Raw genomic sequence first — 22,027 nt, forward strand, 5'->3', positions numbered from 1 at the left:
AGTGTCAGCATGTATGCTTTGTTGAAGGCAAAACATTTAAGGCAAATTCAAGAAAGTTATCTGTGAGTAGACTTGCAGTGATTAAGACTGGATATTAGACACTGAGATTCAATGTGTCCCTTGTTACCCTATAGTTGTCGAGACTGAAACACAAACTGGCTATGATACAAGTATGATATGGAATACATAACATCTATCTAAGAAGACATCCAAGAACTTTGTTCATAGCATGGCAGGACTTGAAAAGGGTGAATGAATGGACTGAGGAATTTTACAAGATGCTCTTTAATGTGGAAAAGAGCATAACCCTGTATATAAGTAAGAGCATGAATGGTGGACTCCAGAATATACTCCAGGTAACATGAGTGACGAGTTTCTGGAATTAGACAAGAAACACATACTTGGAATAGAGGCCAAAGTAAACAAACCTGTAAAATTTAACAAAGGGAGTTTTGCCCTAAATTAACGGAAACCAGCTGAATCAAATATTGTTTGACCCTGAAGTTCAATATACATAAATTCGTCCTAAATTGGCTTTCACTGGTAAAAGAGAGTGCTTATTGTCTTTCAAGTCTAGGCTGAAACAAGTCAAATCGAAATGTCCCTTGAGAGGAGTAAAGAAGTACTCAGCAGACCCTCTGGAAGTTCACTCACAGGAGATCAGACAAAAGGGTAGCTCCAACCATCTTGATTGAAGACTTTCTAAGGGAATCGGATCCTGAAAGTAGAGGATCTTCATGGAGCTAATCCACACTCTAAAGAGGTCTAGACTAATACAACTTTTTTTTAAATTATTTCCACCAACAAAAGGACAATTTTTAAATTAGAGAAAGTTTATATAATAATAACATAAGATCCAGAATTTTAGTACAGCCATGCAATGTACTTGTATTTTAGGAGCCTAAAGAAAAACTATTCTTTGAGAATTTAAAGAAATGTTTAACAGCCTTACTGAACAGGGAAATGCAAGTCAAAAGAACTGTGAGATCCCATCTTATGGCCATCAGGATCAGTAAGATCAATATGCAGTGATAGTTCATGCTGGCAAGCAGATGGACCAAAAGGAGTACTCCTCCATTGCTGGTAAAAGTGCAAACTTATGCAATCACTTTGGAAATCAATTCGATGGTTTCTCAGAAAACTAGGAATTGTTCGACCTCAAGACCCTGCTACACCAAACCTGCGCATATACCACAAAGATACCCTATTCTACCACAAGGGCACTTGCTAAACTATGTTCATAATTCATAATTTCAGAAACTGAAAACGACTTATATCTCCCTCTACTGAAGAATTGATAAAGAAAATGTGGTACATCTACACAATGGAATACTATTAAGCTGTTAAAAACAAAGACATCATGAAATGTTCAGGCAAATGAATGGATCTTGAGACTATCCTCCAGAGTGAGGTAACAGACACAGAGTCATGTATGGTATGTTCTCAGTTACAACTGAACATGTACTCCATGATAATGATGCTACGATCTACAGATCCAAAGAAACTAGGTAGTAAGGTGATTAGAAGAGAGAATGCTCAAATCTCACTCAGAAGGGGAAACTAAATAGTCATCGTAGGTGGATGGAAAGAAGGAACTTGGTGAGACAGAATGAGAAGGGGTATGGGGAAGGTGATTAGGTGTAGAGATAGGGAGAGGGAGAGGATCATGTCTGTGAGAGAGAATGGAAATTGGTGGCAGGCATCTCTGGGACCAGCTAGAGACCTGGGATGGGAGAGACTACTGGGTGTCTATGGGGGTGACCTGAGTTGTGAATCCTACGAGCTGAGGATATATATACTGAAATGATCACCACTTGTACCCAGGCAGGCCTTTTTGTTTTTTGGTTTTTGGGTTTCTTTGTTGTTGTTGTTGTTGTTGTTTGATCATTTTATTTCTTTACATTTCTAATGTTAGACCCATTCCCAGTTTCCCAACCACAAAACCCCTATCCCATATCCCCTATCTCACTTCCTGCCTCTATGAGGGTGTTCCCTTTCAACCCCCCACCCCTGTCTCAGCACCCTGGGTCATCACGCCTCCACAGGACCAAGGCTCTCCCCTCTCAGTGATGCCTGATAAGACCATCCTCTGCTACATATCTAGCTGGGGCTGTGGGTCACTCCATGTGTACTTTATCGTTGGTAGTTTAGTCCCTGGTAGTTTTGGGGGGTCTGGTTGTTTGATATTGTTGTTCTTGTGGAGTTAAAAACCCCTTAAGTTTTTTCAGTCCTTGCCCTAACTTTTCCATTGGAGTTCTTTGTGTTCAGTCCAATGTTTGTGGACATCCAGAGCCTGTATTGTTGAGGCTCTTGCAGAGCCTCTCAGGGGACAGGTATATTGAACTCCTGTCAGTAAGCACTTGGAATCAGCAATATTGTCTGCAGATGGGATGGATCCCTAAGTGGGGCCGTTTCTGGATGGCCTTTCCTTCATTCTCTTTTTTCCTGCATTTCCTTTTGACAGGAGGAATTCTGGATTATTATTTTTGAGGTGGATGTGTGCCTCAACCTGGGGAGACAGGGGGATGTATGCCTATCCTCTGAATATGGTCTCCACTGGTTCTTTCTACCCTTTTTGGATATTTCAGCTATTGTCCTCCCTGTTGGATCCTGGGAATCTCTTGGGTCACTGGCATCTAGGACTTTCTAGTGACTACCCCAAGTTCTCCTTCCCCCATTGCTACACACCTCCTTTCTAATTCCTGACACTCTCTACTTCTCCCCAATATCCTCCTGTACCTGAACAAGACCACCTTTTTCCCCTCCCCCTCCTTGGTCTCTCCCAGATCCTTCTCTCTCTCCACTTCCTGAGATAATTTTCTTTCCCCATTCTGAGTAGAACTGTAGCATCCACACTTTGGTGTGGTCTTCATTCTTGGGTTTTATACAATCTGTGAGTTGTATTGTGGGTATCCTGAACATCTTGTAGGCTAATATCCACTTATCATTGAGTACATGCCTTATGTGTTCTTTTTCAACAGGGTTACCTCACTTAGGATGATATTTTCCTGAAGTCATTGTTTTTAATAGCTGAGTAATACTCCATCATGTAAGTGGACCACATTTTCTGTATTTATTCCTCTGCTTCGGGAAATCTGCTTTTTTCCCAGCTTCTGGCTTTAATAAATAAGGCTGCTATGAGTGTAGTGGAGCCTGTGTCCTTGTTACATGTTAGAGAATCTTTTGGGTATATGTCTAGGAGGGGTATAACTTGGGTCCTCATGTAGAACTGTTGGCAATTTTCTGAGGAACTACCAGACTGATTTCCAAAGTGGTTCTACCAGCTTGTGATCCCACCAGTAGTGGGGGAGTGTTTCCCTTTTTTGCACATTCTTGCCAGTATCTGCTGTCATCTTAGTTTTTGCTCTTAGCCATTCTGACTGGTTTACTTATGGTGGAGCAATGGAGATATCAACCCATCCACCATACCTTCAACCCAAAATGTTTCCTGCCTATAAGATGTTCATGGAGAAAGATGGAGCAGAATGGCCATCCAAAGACTAGCCCAATTTGAGACACATTCCATGGGAAACAGCTATCCCTACTAATGATACTCTGCAATGCTTGCAGACAGAAACCTAGCATAACTGGCTTCTTAGAGGCGTCATTGAGCTGTGTGGATGAAAATAGACTCAGAGACCCATAGTCAACACATGGAGCTCAGGAAGTCTTTTGGAGGAGAAGGGATAGAAATGACTTAGCCCAAAAGATCAAGGACACCATAAGAAGACCTACAGAGTCAGTCGACCTGTACCCATGGGGGCTCAAAGAGACTGAACCACCAACCAAATAGTAAGCAAGGGCTAAACCTTGGACTGCCATATTTGTATCAGATGAGCAACTTGGGCTTCATGGCGGTCCCCTAACCATTAGAGTGGAGGTTATCTCTGATTTTTCTCTACCATTGTATCCCCCTTTCCCTACCTGAATTACCTAGCTGTGCATCAGTAGGAGATGAGATGCTTAGTCCTGTTGGAACAATATGCCCCAGGGTGAGATGGTATATATAGGGGGATTCCCCTTCTCTTAGGACAAGGGGAGGGGTAATGGGGGGATGGATTTGCAAGGTCAGGACTGGGAGAAGAAGGGTGATGGGGGATGTGGTTAGAATGAAATGTGAATAAAAATAAGTTATGGAAAGAAAAACATTCCTACCAACAAAAAGAACATTTTTTAAATCAGTGAAAATTTATGTGAGAAAGAGCAAGGAGTAGAGAATTTTAATACATCTGAACAATGTACTTGTATTTTATTTTGAATCCTATTATGAGAATGCAACATTGGCTGAGCGAAAGTACAAAGTCAAAGCTACAGACATGCAAGGTTAATTTCTAGAAAAGAATCATTTTAAGCACTAAGTGTAGCTTATTCATATAGTATATACAATTTGCAGTGATGTGCAGTTATGTGCTAGATTCGTGCTTATTGAATCAACACCAGCAATATCAAGCCTTCCATCTGTTCACGGTAAGGTCCTTTACTGTTAAGTGTTCACCCTTTAAACTGTATTTTATCATGCTGTTTTTAAAGATATATGTATGTATACAAATGCTTTATATCATATCAGAGCTATATAACTATATTGGCTATATTATATAGTTGTTACAGTGATGTTCATAGGAGCAGTAAGCCACACTATATAGCCAAGACATATAATAAGTAAAGCCATCTAATTTTGTGAAAATATTTATGTTAAAATATGTGCACAAAGGTAGAGCGTCTCATGATGCATATGTTAGACTGTGTTACTATTTTTATGTAATAAATGGCTATTTTCTTCAATCAAGGCAAGAGTTTTGTCTCAAGGAATTATATAAATGAATTTCTCTTTTTCTCTTTGCATACGTGAGCACAGATTGGAAAACTAAGGCCCAAATTTTCATCAGGCATTTGTTTTATGAATAAAGTTTTATTGGTACAGCCACACCTGTTCACTGCAACTGTGCTGGCAGGTGACTATTCTGCTGCAAAGAAACAAGAGACTATATTGAATGAAGATGAAAACTGTGACATATTCATGTTTATGGAAAATGTGTTCTAGTTCCTAGCTTACAAAATTTACCTCTGCTCCTGAAACTTCAACAGTTCTAAATGTGGAACATTTAAGTTCAATTGAGTGGAGCAAAGATGTATTGTTTTACAGTATTTTCCAAGTTTAGCTTTGCAAATATATTTCAGATGTTCCTAGAGCTGTAGTCTCAATAATTTTGAAATAATCATAATAAATGGTTGAACAAAATGGGCTCAAGAATGTCTTACTACATTTAGAGATAGAGAGTAATATTTTCAAGGGAGTAGTTTTCTGCTGCAGATTCTACTGTTCATTGTAAAAAGTTTTCCTAATATTAAAAACGCCAGAGTAACTGCTCTCAACCCTTGAAAAAAATATATCCTCCGAACAAACTGTTAAATTATGCAAACTGTGTGGGCTTTAAAGTGTGACCAGATAGGCTGTTAGAAAATTAACTCTCAACTAGTTTTCCAGTTGAAGGCAACTTATGCCTTTTAATGGCGAACTCACCACATCCCACTATATTTTGCATAGAGAATAATGAATTCAATAATTTTGGTTTCAAAGGCTAATGTGGTCATGAAAATTCAGTGTTTGTAGCCACTCAAACTAATTGTTCCATTGAAAATATAATGAAGAAGTCATAAAGGAATTTCATAGATTTTTCAAAGTACTGGAGCAATAAATGATCCCTTGTGGTTCCTTTTTGAAATGCTATTTTCTGTGCTTCACAGATCTTACCAACTGAATGTGAAAAATTCAGGATATATTTATATATTAAAGGGATATGGACATCCCTGGCCAACACACAGATGGTGAGAATTTAAGTTTATTCCCAGGGACACATTCCAATATATGAAGATAGAGAAGCTGATAAGTGATTTTAAAAGAAGCTGATTATGGAGCTACAAAAAAAGTGAAGCTCTACAATATTAACCAATGACTCCTAAAATATGGCAACAACATTTTAAAAGATGGGCTACTTATTTTTTAAGGTATAATATTCTAAACTTGGTTTGTGTGCAATAACAGACATGGAAATATAAGTCAAGGCACAAAACCTTATCCATATTGAAAAAAGGGGTTATAATACATTTCATGCTTTGAGTGAAGCAGTTGTTGAAACCAAATATTAGCACTCTGCATTTAGTGAGTCTGCTCAGTTGCTAACATCTTGTTTGTGGTCAAAGCATCCTCATTTTGCTGGCAACAACTAGAATGAGGCATAATAGCTTAATTACATTTTTTTCTTTGTTTACTGATTAGAAATGAAGTTGATTTGCTACTTTGTTTTCTACAAAAATATTATAAAAGTTATGGGCCACATAATTTTTCATACAGATAAGTCATGCATCATATTAAATATGCCACACATTTAGCAAAGCACTTTTTTAAAGGAAGACTAACAATTTTAATGCTAGCTAGAATAATAGGATGGCCCAATGACAAATGTGCTTGAATAAATGCTTAGGTTTGATATACTGGGAGATATTTAATAGGATACTAAATACTAAATATGATAGTATGTCATTTCAATGATAAAGTTAGGTTATGTGGTATTTTTTGTGTGTGGCCCCAATCTAGTAAAATGTTAAAAGCAGTAAACTTCAGCCAATGGTATAGGCCAATAAGTAAAGAAATTTTTGGTCAATCCTCAACCCCCAAGTTCAATTCCCAGGAATCACATGGTAAGAAGAGAAAAAGAGCTTCTGCAAGCTATACTTTTATCTCCCCATAGGGGCCATTCCAATACAACAATGAATTATTGTACATTTGTATATATATTTTTTTTTCGGGGGGTTAATATATGAACACATACTTACACGTAGACATATGTAACAATTAATAAGAAATGAGAACACAAAATATAAAGAGTGAGGAGGATTATGAGAGGTTTAGAGGTTGAAATTAATACAAGGAAATAATGTAACTATATTAAAATCTTAAAAAACAAAGGAAATCAATTTAAGAAAAATATAATTTATAATTTCCTGGTTAAGAGATCAAAGCTAGAGAATTGAAACTATAAGAAAGAATATATATATATATAAATATATATATATATATATCTTCAAGTAATATTCAAGTAGGAACTGAAAAGAACCCTCAATTGACACACAACAACAACAACAAAAACAACAACAACAACAAGAACAAGAACCAGAACACTCAACTCATAAGAAACTGAAACTTTCATGTGTCTTCGTTAATTTTCTATGGCTGTGAAGAGTCATTATGACCAAGACAACTCTTATAAAGGAAATTATTTAGTTGGCACTTGTTTAGAGTTTCAGTGGTTTAGTCTATTATCCACATGAAGGAAGCATGGCAGAATCCACAGAGACATGATGTCGGAGAAGTAATTGAGACGGCTATGTCACAATCTACAGGCCACAGAAAAAGAGTGCAACTCGAAGCTTGGAATACGCTTTCAAACCTCATACCCTAACCCTTATGTACAAGTCTTCTAACAAGGACACACCTCCAAATCCCACGTTGTGGTATGTGGAGGTGAAAGATTTTGCATCAAGGGAATAGCTAGCCCTGCCCCAATCCCTATCAGTGCGGAAGAATGTATATTAAATCTTCCTCCTTTTGGGCTAGCTTTCATTGTACCATCATGTACCATATGTGCTTCCAAATGAAGAAAGGAACAATCTGTCCTAAACAGCTATGATGCCTATGAACCACAACTACTAGCATACGACCTTAAGGAAGTACTAGTATATCTCTATCTTTCTGGTTGTTGTAGTTACCTTTTGTTTTTCCTGTGATGAAATACTAGAACAGTCCTACCTAGGCCATATCAGCAGCCAGATGCCTGCCCACAGCTATAGCCTGCATGTCTCCCAGGAAGTACACAGTAATCAAAGACAAAAGTGAGAATTTCCCCAAATAGCCTTACAAACTAAAACATTCCCATGACCTTATTGGTTCAGGAGCCACCTTTCCCACCGTCAACCCACAGCTCCACCCTTTGTCTGGCCTCTTTCTTACCTAGGCCAGAAAAATGGCCAGATATTCACAAACATGGCAAAGCCCTCTTGCATCCTAGACGGTCTACAATAACCAAAGACACAGAGTCTAGCTGACATGGGACCCACCAGCCCTGTCAAGGTCCACCTTCCTACTGGCCCTATTCTTCACACTGGCCCTATTTTCCAGATCAACCAGATCAGCAGGCAATGGCCCAGCCATACTGCACAACCTGTCTGTCTCAAAGGAGGCCCAAAGTAACCATGGAAACAGCCTGCCTACCTCCCAGGAGTTCTACATTAACCAGGGATACAGGATGTCTGCTCTGAGCAGAGAGACACATAAGGCCTACCTTAACCAGAGACAGCCCTGCCTTCCTCCAAGGAGACCAACTCTACCTGCCTCCAAGGAGACCAGCTCTAGTCAGAGACACCAAGGCCAGTTAAACCAAGAAATAAACAGATGGTCAGAGTCAAGCACAGAATCATAAGCAACAGAACCCAATGCAATCCTGCAACACCAGAACTCAGAAAGTCTCAATTCTGAATATCTATGCCCCACATGTGGCATCAACATTTATAAAAAATTATTAAAGCTGAGAACATCCACTGACCCTTAAAACATAAGAGTGGAAGATTTCAACATCCCACTCACACCAATGGACAGGTCATTGAAACAGAAACTCAACAGAGACACAGGAAAACAAATAGAAGTTATGAACCAAATGGATTTAATACATATCTACAGAACATTTCACCCCAAAACAAGGTAATAACCCTTCTCAGCACCTCTTGGAACCTTCTTCAAATTTGACCATATAACCACATATAGAATAAGCCTTAACAGATACAAGAGGATTAAAATACTATTCATTCTATCAGATGTCTGTATACTAGGGCTATACTTCAATAACAACAAAAACAATAAAAGCTCTCATACTCATGGAAAGTAAACAACTATCTGCTGACTGATAAATTGGTCAGTAAAGAAATGAAAAAGGAAATCAAGGACATTATAGAATTCAATGAAAATGAAGACACATCATACTCAAACTTATGGAACACAATAAAAGCAGTGTTAAAAGGAAAATTCATAGCAGTAAGTGCCTTCAGAAAGAAATTAGAGTGATCCCATACAAGCAAAGTAACAACTCCCCTGAAATGTATAGAAGAGAAAGAAGCAAACACACCCAGGAAGAGTAGAAGGCAGGAAATAGTCAAACTCAGGACTGAAATCAACCAGGTAGAAGCAAAGAACAAAGCAAAGAATCAACAAAACCAAACGCTGATTGTTTGAGAAAATCAACAGAATAGGTAAACCATTACCCAAACTAATAAACAACACAGAGACAGTATCCAAGTTAACAAAACCAGAAAAGAAAGGGGAGAGATAACATCAGAAACTGAGGAAATTAAAAAAATTTCATCAGAACCTACTACAAAATCCTATACTCAACAAAACTCAAAAATCTAACTAAAATGGATGATTCTCTTGACAGATACCACATACCAATGTTAACTCAAGATCAGGCAAACACCTAAATAGTCCCATAATCCCTAAGGAATTAGAGATGGGTCAAAAACATCCCAACTAAAAAATCCCAAGGCCAGATGGTTTTAGGGCAGAATTCTATCAGACCTTCAAAGAAGACCTAATAACAACACTTCTCATACCATTCTATGAAATAGGAACAGAAGAAACATAATTCATTCTACAAAGCTACAGTTACTCTGACACATAAACCACACAAAGACCCAATAAAGGGAACTACAAACCAATCTTGCTTCTGAATAACCATGCAAAAATACTCAATAAAATTCTCGCAAACCAAACCTAAGAATTCTCAAAACCATCATTCATTATGACCAAGTAACCTTTATCCCAGGGATGTTGGAATGTTTAAATATATGAAGATCCATGAATGTAATCCACTACCTAAACAAACTCTAGGAAAAAGTCACATGATCTTCTCATTCAATGCTGAAAAAGCCTTTGACAAAATACAACACCCCTACATGCTAAGAGTTTTGGAAAATCAGAAATTCATAGCACACACCTAAACATAATAAAACAATATAGAGGAAACAGACAGTATCAAATAAAATGGAGAGAAACTAGAAGCAATCCGACTAAAATCCAGGATAAGAAAAGGTTGCCCACTCTTTCCCTATCCATTCAATATTTTGCTTAAAGTTCTAGCCAGAGCAATTAGACAACAAAAGGAGATCAAGCTGTTACAAATTGGAAAGAAGGAAGTCAAAGTGTCACTATCTGCAGATGATATGATAGTATACATGAATGTCCCCAAAAATTCCATCAGACAACTACTACAGCTGATAAACAACTTCAGCAAAGGAGCAGAATATAAAATTAACTCAAATCAGTAGCCCTCCTTTACACAACTGATAAACATGATAAGAAATTAGAGAATTAGCACCCTACAAAATAGCCATAAATAGCATAACATATCTTGGCTTAACTCTTACCAAGAAGGGAAAGATCTGAACAACAAGAACAAAAAATCCTTGAAAAAAGAAATTGAAGAAGACCTCGAAGGATAAAAGATCTCCCATACTCATGAATTTGTAGCATTAACGTAGTGAAAATGGTCATGATACTAAAAGCAATCTACAGATTCAATGCAATCCCCATCAAAATTCCAACACATTTTTTTACAGACATGCGAAGAGTAATTTTCAACTTCATATGGAAAAACAAAAACCCAGGATAGCCAAAACAATTCTCAACAATAAAAAAACCTTCTGGGGTTAATCACCATCTCTGACCACAAGGTTTACTACAAGTCAAAAGTGATAAAAAGCAAAACAAAACCTGGTATTGGTATAAAAACAGACAGGTCAGCCAATGTAATAGAATGAAAAATCCAGAAGTAAATCCACATCCTATGGAAAGTTGATCTTTGGCAAAGAAGCCAAAAACATACAGTAGGAAAATAGGAAATGTCTTCAATAAAAGATGCTATTCTAATTGGCACTCTGTATGTAAATCCATATTTGTTACCCTACACAAAGTTTAAGTACAAGTGTATCAAAGACCTCAGCATAAAACCAGAAATCTTGAATCTAATAGAAGAGTAAATGGGAAAGAGCTGCAAACTCATTGGCACAGGGGGAAATTTCTTGAAAAGAGCACCAATGGCTCAGGCTCTAAGATAAACAATGGGAACCTCTTGAAACTGGTAAAAGATACAGTCAAAATAATAAATAGGCAACCTACATATTGGGAAAATATCTTCCCTAACCCTACAGCTGACAGAGGGCTATTATCCAAAATATATAAAGAACTCAAGATATGCTCCATCATGTCTCATGTCAGCATGCACTTGTTTTTTTTTTCCTTTCTTTTCTTTTCTTTTCTTTTTTCGTTTATTTGATATTTTTATTTACATTTCCTGGTTTCACTGAGAAAAGCCCCTTATACAATTCCACTCCCTTTCTTCTATAAGAGTGCTCCCCTCCACATCCACCATCCTTCCTGCCGCCCTGACATTCCTCTTCACTGGGGCGGGGTGGGGGGGGTTCAGCTTTGGCAGGACCAAGGACTTCTCATTCCATTGGTGCCCAACTAGGCCATCCACTGCTACATATGCAGTTGGAGCCAGGGGTCAGTCTATTTGTAGGGTTTGGGTAGTGGTTTAGTGCCTGGGAGCTCTGGTTGGTTGGCATTGTTGTTGTTATGGGGTTGCAAGAGCATTCAGCTCTTTCAATCCTTTCTCTAATTCCTTCAATTGGGATCCCTTTCACAGTTCAATGGTTTGACCCTAGCATTCATGACTGTATTTGACATACTCTGGCTGTGCCTCACAGGAGACAGCTATATCCAGCTCCTGTCAGCATGTACTTCTTAGCTTCATCAATCTTATTTATTTTTGGTGGCTTAAAATATATGAGCTGAATATCCACATGGGGCAGGATGTGGAGGGCCATCCCTTCAGTTTCTGCTACAGACTTTGCCCCATATCCCCTCTTATGAATATTTTGTTCCCCCTTTTAAGAAGGACTGAAGTGTCCAGACTTTACATCCATCTTCCTGAGCTTCATGTGGTCTGTGGATTGCATCTTGGGTAATTTGAGTTGTGAGGCTAATATCCACTTAGCCGTGAGTGCATACATGTGTGTTTTTCTGTGATTGGGTTACCTCACTCAGGATGATATTTTCTAGTTCAATCCACTTGCCTATGAATTTCGTGAAGTTATTGTTCTTGGTAGCTGAACAGTACTCCATTTTGCAGATGTACCGCATTTCTGTATCAATTCATCTATTGAAGGGCATTTGGGTTCTTTCCAGCTTCTAGCTATTATAAATAAGGCTGTTATGAACATAGTGGAGCACGTGTCTTTGTTGTATGTTGGAGCATCTTTTGAGTATATGCCCAGGAGAGGTATAACTGGGTCCTCAGGTAGTGGAGTGTCCAGTTATCTGAGGAACCTCCAAACTGACTTCCAGAGTGGTTGTACCAGTTTGCAATCCCACCAACAATGGAGGAGTGTTCCTCTTTCTCCACATCATTGCCAGCATCTGTTCTCACCTGAGTTAGAGATCTTAGCCATTCTGACTGGTGTGAGGTAGAATCCAGAGTTCTTTTAACTTGCATTTCCCTGATGACTAAGGATGTTATACATTTCTTTACGGACTTCTCAGCCATTCAATATTCCTCAGCTAAGAATTCTTTGTTTAGCTCTATACCCCATTTTAATAGGATTATTTGGCTCTCTGGAGTATAACTTCTTGAGTTCTTTGTATGTTTTGGATATTAGCCCTCTATCAGATGTAAGATGGGTAAAGATCTTTTTCCAATCTGTTAGTTGCCATTTTGTCCTAAAGACAGTGTCCTTTGCCTTTCCAGTTTTATGAGGTCCCATTTGTTGATTCTTGATCTTAGAACATAAATCATTGCTGTTTTGATCAGGAAAATTTCCCCAGTATCCATGTGATTGAGAATCTTCCCCACATTTTTTCTATTAGTTTGAGTGTATCTGGTTTGATGTGGAGGTTCTCAATCCACTTGGACTAAAGCTTTGTGCAGGGTGATAAGCATGGATCAATTTGAATTCTTCTACATGCTGACCTCCAGTCAAACCAGCACCATTTTTTGAAAATGCTATCTTTTTTCCATTGGATGGTTTTAACTCCTTTGTCAAAGATCAAGTGAACATAGGTGTGTGAGTTCATTTCTGGATATTCAATTCTATTCCACTGATCTACCTGCCTGTCTCTGTACCAATACCAGAAAGGCTTTAACTCTATTGCTCTGTAATATTGCTTGAAGTCACGGACGGTGATTCCCTCAGAAAGTTTTTTATTGTTGAGAATTGTTTTGGTTATCCTGGGTTTTTTGTTATTCCAACTGAATTTGCCAATTGGTCTTTCTAACTCTGTGAAGAATTGAGTTGGAATTTTGATTGGGATTACATTGAATCTGCAAATTGCTTTCCGCAAAATGGCCATATCTACGATCTTAATCCTGCCAATCCATGAGCATGGGAGGTATTTCTATCTTCTGAGATCCTCTTTAATTTCTTTCTTCAGAGACTTGAATCTCTTGTCATACAGATCTTTTACTTGCTTGTTTAAAATACACAGAAGTATTTTATTTTATTTGGGGCTATTGTGAAGGGTGTGGTGTCATTTCCCTAATTTCTTTCTCAGCTTGTTTATTTGTTAAGTAGAGGAAGGCTACTGATTTGTTTGAGTTAATTATATATCCAGCCACTCTGTTGAAGTTGTTTATCAGGCTTAGTAGTTCTCTGGTTGAACTTTTGGAGTCACTTAAGTATACTATCATGTCATCTGCAACTAGTGATATTTTGACTTCTTCCTTTCAAATTTGTATATTTTTGACCTCCTCTTGTTGTCTAATTGCTCTGACTAGGACTTCAAGTATTAAATTAAGTAAGTAGGGAGAGATTTGGCAACCTTGTCTAGTTCCTTATTTTAGTGGGATTGCTTCAAGTTTCTCTCCATTTAGTTTAATGTTGGCAACTGGCTTGATATATATTGCTTTTACCATGTTTAGATATGGGCCTTGAATTTCTGATCTTTCCAGGACATTTATCATGAAAGGGTATTGAAATTTGTCAAATGTGTTCTCTTTGTCAACATCTAAAGAGATGATCATGTGGATTATTTTTTTTAATTTGAGTTGTTTATATAATGGATTACATTGATGGATTTCTGTATATTTCATTTTTTAAAATTACTTTTCTTGGATATTTTATATATTTACATTTCAAATGTTATCCCTTCCCCCTTTTTCCCCCTTTCCCACAAACCCTCTCCTCTCCCCCTGCTACTATGAGGAAGCTCTCTCTCCTCCCACCCACTCCATCCCCAACGTCCTGGCATTCCCCTACATTGGGGAAATGAACCTTCACACCAAGGGCTTTTCCTCCTATTTATGCTGGACAATGATATCCTCTGTTACATAGGTTGTGGAGACATGGGTCCCTTCATGTGTACTAACTGGTTGATGGTTTAGCTCGTGGGAGCTCTGGTAGGGTATAAACATTGATATTGTTCTTCTTTATATGGGTTTGCAAACTCCTTCAACTACTTCAATCTTGTCTTTAACTCCTCCATTTGGACCCTTTTTTCAGTCCAATGGTTAGCTGCAGACATCCTGATCTGTATGCGTAGGGTTCTGGCAGGAGACACCCATATCTGTCTTCTTGGCATCAGCAATAGTGAGTGGGTTTGGTGGCTACATATGGGATGGATCCCCAGGTGCAGCAGTCTCTGGATGACCTTTCTTTCAGACCCTGCTCCACTCTTTGTCCTTGCATTTCCTTCCTTGAGTATTTTGTTCCCCATTCCAAGATGGAATGAAACGTCCACATTTTGCACTTTCTTCTTCTGGAGCTTTTATGTGATCTGTGAATTGTATCTTGGATATTCTGAACTTTTGGTCTAATATCCACTTATCAGTGAGCACATACAATGTGTGTTCTCTTATTACTTTGTTACCTCACTCAGGATGATATTGTGTTGAAATCATTGTTTTTAATGCCTGAGTAGTACTCAATTGAACAAATGTGCCCCATTTTCTCTATCTATTCTTCTGTTGAAAGATATCTAGGTTCTTTCCAGCTCTTGGCTATTATAAATAAGGCTGCTATGAACATAATAGAGCATGCTCATGACCTTGTTATATGTTGGAGCATCTTTTGGGTGTATTCCTAGAATTGGTATAGCTAGGTCCTCAGGTAATACTATGTTTGATTTTGTGAGGAACTGCCAGATTGATTTCCAGAGGTTGCACCTGCTTGCAATCCCAACAAGTAGTATAGAGTGTTCCTCTTCTTCCACATCCTTGCCAATATCTGCTGTCACTTGAGTTTTTGATACTAGACTTTCTGATCGCTGAGAGGGTTGTTTTGATTTTCATTTCCATCATGACTAAGGATGTTGAACGTTTCTTCAGATACTTCTCGGCCATTCAATATTTTTCAGTTGAGAATTCTTTGTTTGGATCTGTACCCATTTTTAATATGATTATTTGATTCTCTGGAGTCTAACTTCTTGAGTTCCTTGTATATATTAGATATTAGCCCTCTATTGAATGTAGGATTTTTAAAGATATTTTCCCAATTGTTGGTTGTCATTTTGTTCTATTGACAGTGTCCTTTGCCTTACAGAAGATTCGAAATTTTATGAGGTTCCATTTGGTGATTCTTTACATTAGAGCATAAGTGATTTTCCCATGTTCTTGTCTATTAGTTTCAGTGTATCTGGCTTTATATGGATGTCTTTGAACTATATTGAACCAGCTGTGCATCCTTGAGATGAAGTTCACTCAATCATGGTGAATGATCATTTTGATGTGTTCTTGGATTCAGTTTGTGAGAATTTTATTGAATATTTTTGCATCAATATTTATAAAGAATATTGTTCTGAAGTTCTATTTCTTTTTAGGGTATTTGTTTGGTTTAGGTATAAGCTTAATTGTGGCTTCAAAGTACAAGTTGGGTAGTATTCCTTCTTTTTCTATTTTGTGGAATAGTTTGAAGAGTATTGGTATTAGGTCTTATTTGGTGGTCTGATAGAATTCTGCACTAAACCCATCAGTCCTGGGCTTTCTTTTGGTTGGGAGACTTTTAATGACTGCTGATATTTCTTTAGAGGTTATGGGACTGTTTTATATGATCTTGATTTAACTTTGGTATCTGGTATCTGTATAGAAAATTGTCCATTTCCTTCATATTTTCTAGCTTTGTTGAGTATAATCTTTTGTAGTAGGATTTTAATTTTTTTTAATTTCTTCAGTTTCTGTTCTTATGTCTCCTTTTTCATTTCTGATCTCATTCCCAAGTTAGGTTGCCACCATGCCAGACATACATATCCCAATTCCATGGTGGGCCCAATGTGTCATGCCACCATACACTCTCTTGAACTCAATTAAATTGCCACATGAAAGAACACACAACACAATAAAGTCTCATCCAATTGATACAATATAATTGCCCACCTAGATAGTTATATTTTGTCCATCTAGACACATTAAAAACCTGTACACATCCATCCCTTAAAAATAGTCATAACTACTTGTAAGTGTGCAGAAGAAATCTTAACATCTGCCTCCATGTTCTCTTGACAGCTCCCCTCTCCTCTAGCTTAGGTATCCTCTCCTCTCTAAAACTTTTCTCCTGTCCACCCTTCCTTCTCATTCAATATAGACCTCATTCTATCCTGTACCTGCCTTCACCTGCATAAGGACATCAACCTACATGCTTGCCTCTTCCCATCTGGTTATCTCTGATGTTAGTTGGTCTTGCTGTCCCTGACTGGAGCTTGTCCCTCCTGTGGACCTGTAAGCCTGTGATCTTAGGAATGAGAATGCTTCTGGGAGATCAGCTCTCCTAGCAGGCTTTGGGTATGGAGGACTATGAGACAGTTTAACTCTGGGCTCAGAAGAAAGCCTGAAGTTTCCTGTCTCAGGTTGCTCAGTGGTTCCTGTGACCTGTACACCCCTGGTGGGTTCCTCTTTGGATAGTTAGTAGAGGGAAAGTGGGGTCTTACCCATGGGCTTAGGAGTTGGAGCACTCCTAGGAGACCAGTTCTCTCCAGGAAGGTTTTATGGTCAAGAGGACTATGGGATAACCTTAATTCTGGCCATAGATGGGGACAGGAAGTCATTAAAATTTTCATACAGTTTCATTTTTAATAATTCCCAGGGGTATTAGAGTTTTATATTTTAACTCTCGACCTTGATTTTGTTTTTAATTCTAACAAAACTCATTTGTTTGCTACCTTTGGTCATAGTTGACTAATTGTTTATAAAAGATCAAAGGCTAAAAGGGTATTTGAACAACACAGGAAATATAAATGTCTCAGAAATACAAATGTCAATGGAAGCAATGTAGTTAAAAGTAAAGGTATGAACATAGATGGATAGTGAGGCACTAAAGGACAACTTACATATGGGGTCACAGTAGCACAGTAACTTTTTTAAAAAAAATAATTACAAAGAGAAGGATATAGGGGAATTTTAGTGCCAAAAGACATGAGTGACCTTCCCCAGGCAGTCTCTTTTGATAATCAGGAATCACAAGGGAAGGACCTGCTTTGCAGACTGAAATAGTGTCCTTTGTGGATTTTATTTACTTTTACCCTGAGATATATTGTGACTGTTTAACTGAAATAATTATAAGAAAATTGATGTTTCCAGGGTTCTTGTGGATTTGTGACAGAACAATGTCTAATGCCTTTGAAATTCAAGGCATCTGAATTTGTTTATAATATACAACATGGAACACTTCAGTTTTAAAAGGTTCAATTAAGGGTTATACAGAAATCACTAACACAATAAATACAGTTCCACTCAGCATGCAGGTGCATTAAGAAGTCTGTGGAAGACAGTTGAGTCAAGGAGCTCAGGAATGAAACATACACTAAGCAACTTTACTGAGGATATTTTAAGGTTAGAGACTAAGATAAGTACATATGCAGACATTGCCTATGCCCAGAGGGGATATTAAGGAACAATTTGTAAAATATGGATGTTTATAGAAGTGGAAATAGAAGGAAATTCTATCATGTGGAACAAGGAGGCAAATTTGGTTCATACCGGTGCTCTCTGCTCCCATTTATAGCATTGCAGAGGTGTGTCTGACATTTATAGACGCCTAATTATGGAAACTCACTACAATTCAGCAATCTGCACCAGCTGATATAAATGTGGAAAAGTCATCAGAAGGCAGAGTCTCTAGGTAGACTGGATTCTAAATGTATTAATACATTGAGGTAAAATTAAATTCTTCAGATTTTATTTGTTTCATGATAATAAACTAATCATTAAATTAGACAAATGGTACATCCAGCCTGGAAACCAGTGCATTGGTTTCTTGGATTGTGGGTAAAGTCACAGATGTACTCTGACCTTTCACTGTTGCCCTTGCACTAATAAAAATCTGACCTTGGACTTTAGTAGACCTAGAGTTCAGGTTGTGATCATTATAGCCAAGTCTTGGCCAAGTGTTTTTTGATTTTGATATCAAAAATGAATGAATGAATAAATAAATGTATAGATATATACTTAGATAAATAAACAAATAAAATAATTTAACCTTTCAAATAAAGTCAAAGCATCAAGGGAAACTTTTTTCAAGACTGAAGCAATAGCACAGATGAGTTGGAAAATGCTCTTAAAACTGACAGGGGTACTACATTTTAAATATAATATTATTAGTATTTGGGGATTTCGTTTATGGAATTTAACTGACAGAACAATTATAAGGATGGGGCATGTACAGTGATCTAACAGAAAACCTGACTACATTTACCATCACACCTATAAGACAGATCACTGCTGCCTTTAATTCCACCTCCAGTGTATCAAATTACCTTTTGGATCTGAGGACACATCAGACACATATCTATATATACATAGAATTATTTAAAATTAACATCAACATATCACAATAAAATCAGTACAATTTATTTGATAATGGTTAAACCATGAGAAGTGTTTTGAATAGAAACTTAAGTTATAAAAGGTTTTGCTCATTGCCAATGCCCGTTTCCCCAGTGCATCACATTCATATCATATGGATTCTTTTTTATATAGAGACATAAGATAGTACATAGGATTTTTCAACAACATTTGGGCAATTAACTTTAAGGTATAACTATATTTATGGTTAAAAATAAAATTATCGTAAAAATCCAAAATGATGCTGAAGATGGTTTACCGAATACTGTTTGCTATACAAACCCACTGGGCTGATCTGAATACCTCAAATGTTAATATCTTCCCATTAGCACATCTAAATCTGCCCTCACCTAATCACATCCAGTAAATTCATGTCTTCTTACTATTTTATTTCCAATAAACCATAAAATCTTTTTTGTGCTGTCCATATATATCTGTTCATGGGTCCTTCTACTGGAGCATAAATGAACTATCATGAATCACACCTTTAAAGTAAACTTCCTTTCTTTTCTCCAGAAACCTCAACTATACACAGCTCCTTAGAGTTTGTGGGTCATGAAGGCCTTCCAATTCCATGAGAGAGTGTTGACTTGTTTGAACTTGTTACAGATCTTGCTCAAGGATCTACATTTGCTGTGAGATTATGAGTGCTGTAGCCATGCTATGTTTAGAAGAAACTATTTCCTTCCTTTCCTAACCTCTTTTTCTTACACTCTTTCCATAGACTGTTTTATAACCTCCTCTATTCATTAGTGACGGGGTACTATATAGATGAGATACCCCATTTGTGGATGGACACTGCATATACATGTATAATTTGAACTTTAACAAGGTATGTGTTTCTATGTTAGCTACCATTGACTGAGAGGAAAAAGACATCTCTAATAAATCAGAGAATCACACAAATATACAGATAGAAAGAAATGAATCTAGAGGAGATTGATACATCCTCCATTTAGTAAATGATAGTAGGTCTATAAACTCTAGTTTTCTTGGTTCTTGGTCACATATGCACTGACAGGTGTGTGTTTTCTACTGTGGAACAGTAGAGTAGAACTCAAATCCAATCAGAAAGCAGCTGGCTAAGTCCATTATATTCTGTGCCACTATTTCCCTCACGGGAATAGTTTTTCCCATGGTAGACTTTGTTTCAGCTCATAAGGTTCAAGCTGAGCAAGACTATTGATGAATTTCTCTCTCCCAGTAGCCTGTGCAGCACCTTCCAATACTACAAGAAATTTCCTGCTTACTACAGGCTTGAATTTTCCATGTCTTAGTACGTATATTGGTGCTGATTTCATGAATAGTGCTTTTGCATAAAGATCTGCAGAATAACCAAGTGCAGTGAGGGCAGTCTGAATTGTTTTGGAAAGTTTCAAGGACGTCTCTGATCCTAGACACGAGAGATCCTATATCTTATACTGGTATTTTTATTTGGAAACTTATGGACTCTGGGACCTGGGAAGAGAAAAGTCCTCTGTCCATGTAACCCAAATTAAACAATCTTATATAAATATATCTATTGATGTATCTCCCTTTCTCATATATGACACTTTTGAAGTAGGGGTTTTCTATCTCACTATTCAAGCATCCTTTGGGTAAACTACGTCCCTCAACTGCTTCTTTACTCCTGGTTATCCTGGCTTTAACTTCCTTCCAGATTATGACTCTCTTTGTCCTTTATATCACCATGCATTGTATCACCCTATCATACAGTGGGTGTACACCAAGTCCTCTACTTGCCTGTATGTCTGTTAGCTTAGTGTTTTTGAAGGACTGATATTAGTAGAAGCAGGTGTTTCTCTGATTCTTTCACATTCTATATGGACCCTTTTCCTCCTATGGAGTTGCTTTACCCTGCCTAGATGTAAGGAATTTTGTTGTGACTTATATGTCTCATTTGGCTGTCATCATTTGGAAACCTATTTCTTCTTTTGTTGTTTTGTTTTGACACTTTACATCCTGATTGCTGCCCTCCTTCCCTCTACTCCCTCCACCCCCACAACACTTCTCCCTCCACTTTTCCCCTTTTTCTCTGAAAAAGTGAGTCCCTACCTCCATCTACCCTGGCACAACAAATCTCTACATGGGTAATGGACATCTCCACAGAGGCCAGACAGGACAGTCAAGTTAGAGGAACAGATTACACAGACAGCTTTTAGGATAACCATGCACTCTGGTTGTTTGGGATCAACATGAAGACAAAGCTGCACATGTGCTACATGAGAAGGGATGAGGTCCAGCCTGTGTATGCTCATTGTTTGCTGTTTCAGTCTCCAAGACCCTTTAAGAATCCAGGTTAATTGACTCTGTTGGTCTTCCTGTGGAGTTCCTATCACCTTCAGGACCCCAAATCCTTCCAACAAGTACTCCAGAAGAGTACCCAAGCTCCATCAAGTGTGGGTCTCTGGATCTGCCTGAGACGGTTGCTGGGTGGGGCCGCTCAGAGGACAGTTATGCTCTTGTCTCCAAGAATAACACAGTATCATTAATAATTTCTGGAACTGGTACTTGCCCACGGGGTAGGTATCGAGTTGGGCTGATTAATGGTTGCCCACGGGGTAGGTATCGAGTTGGGCTGATTAATGGTTGGCCATTCCTTCTTCCTCTGCTTCATCTTTGTCACTGCTTTTCTTTTAGATGGAAAGCGTTGGATCAAACATTTTGTGAGTAGGTTGGTGTCCCTATTACTTCAGGCTTCCTGCCTGGCTAAAGGAGGTGGCCTCTTCAGGTTCCATGTGTCCACTGCTGTGAGACTCAGGTAAGGTCACCCCTATTGCTTCTTAGGAGCCTCCCATATTCTAGGTCTTTGGCATGTCCTTGAGAATCTTGCCAACTCTGTCAGCTGGAGACTCCATTCATTCTCTAGGCCATCTAGCCATTTCTCCTGTGTCTCCCTACACCTGGTCCTGAACCCCCTTCCCATTCACCTCTCCATCTCCTATCCCACCCTCTTCTCTCTTTCCATCTACTCCTTATGACTGTTTCATTCCTCTTCTAAGTGAATTCAAGCATCCTCCCTTGGGCCTTCAGTCTTGTTTAGTTTTTTGGGGGGGGATCTGTTTTAAGAAGCATGGGTATCCTGTATTTTA

This window comes from Rattus norvegicus, chromosome 14, assembly GCF_021556685.1.
Source record: "Rattus norvegicus strain SHRSP/BbbUtx chromosome 14, alternate assembly SHRSP_T2T, whole genome shotgun sequence".
In the NCBI taxonomy this organism is placed as follows: domain Eukaryota; kingdom Metazoa; phylum Chordata; class Mammalia; order Rodentia; family Muridae; genus Rattus; species Rattus norvegicus.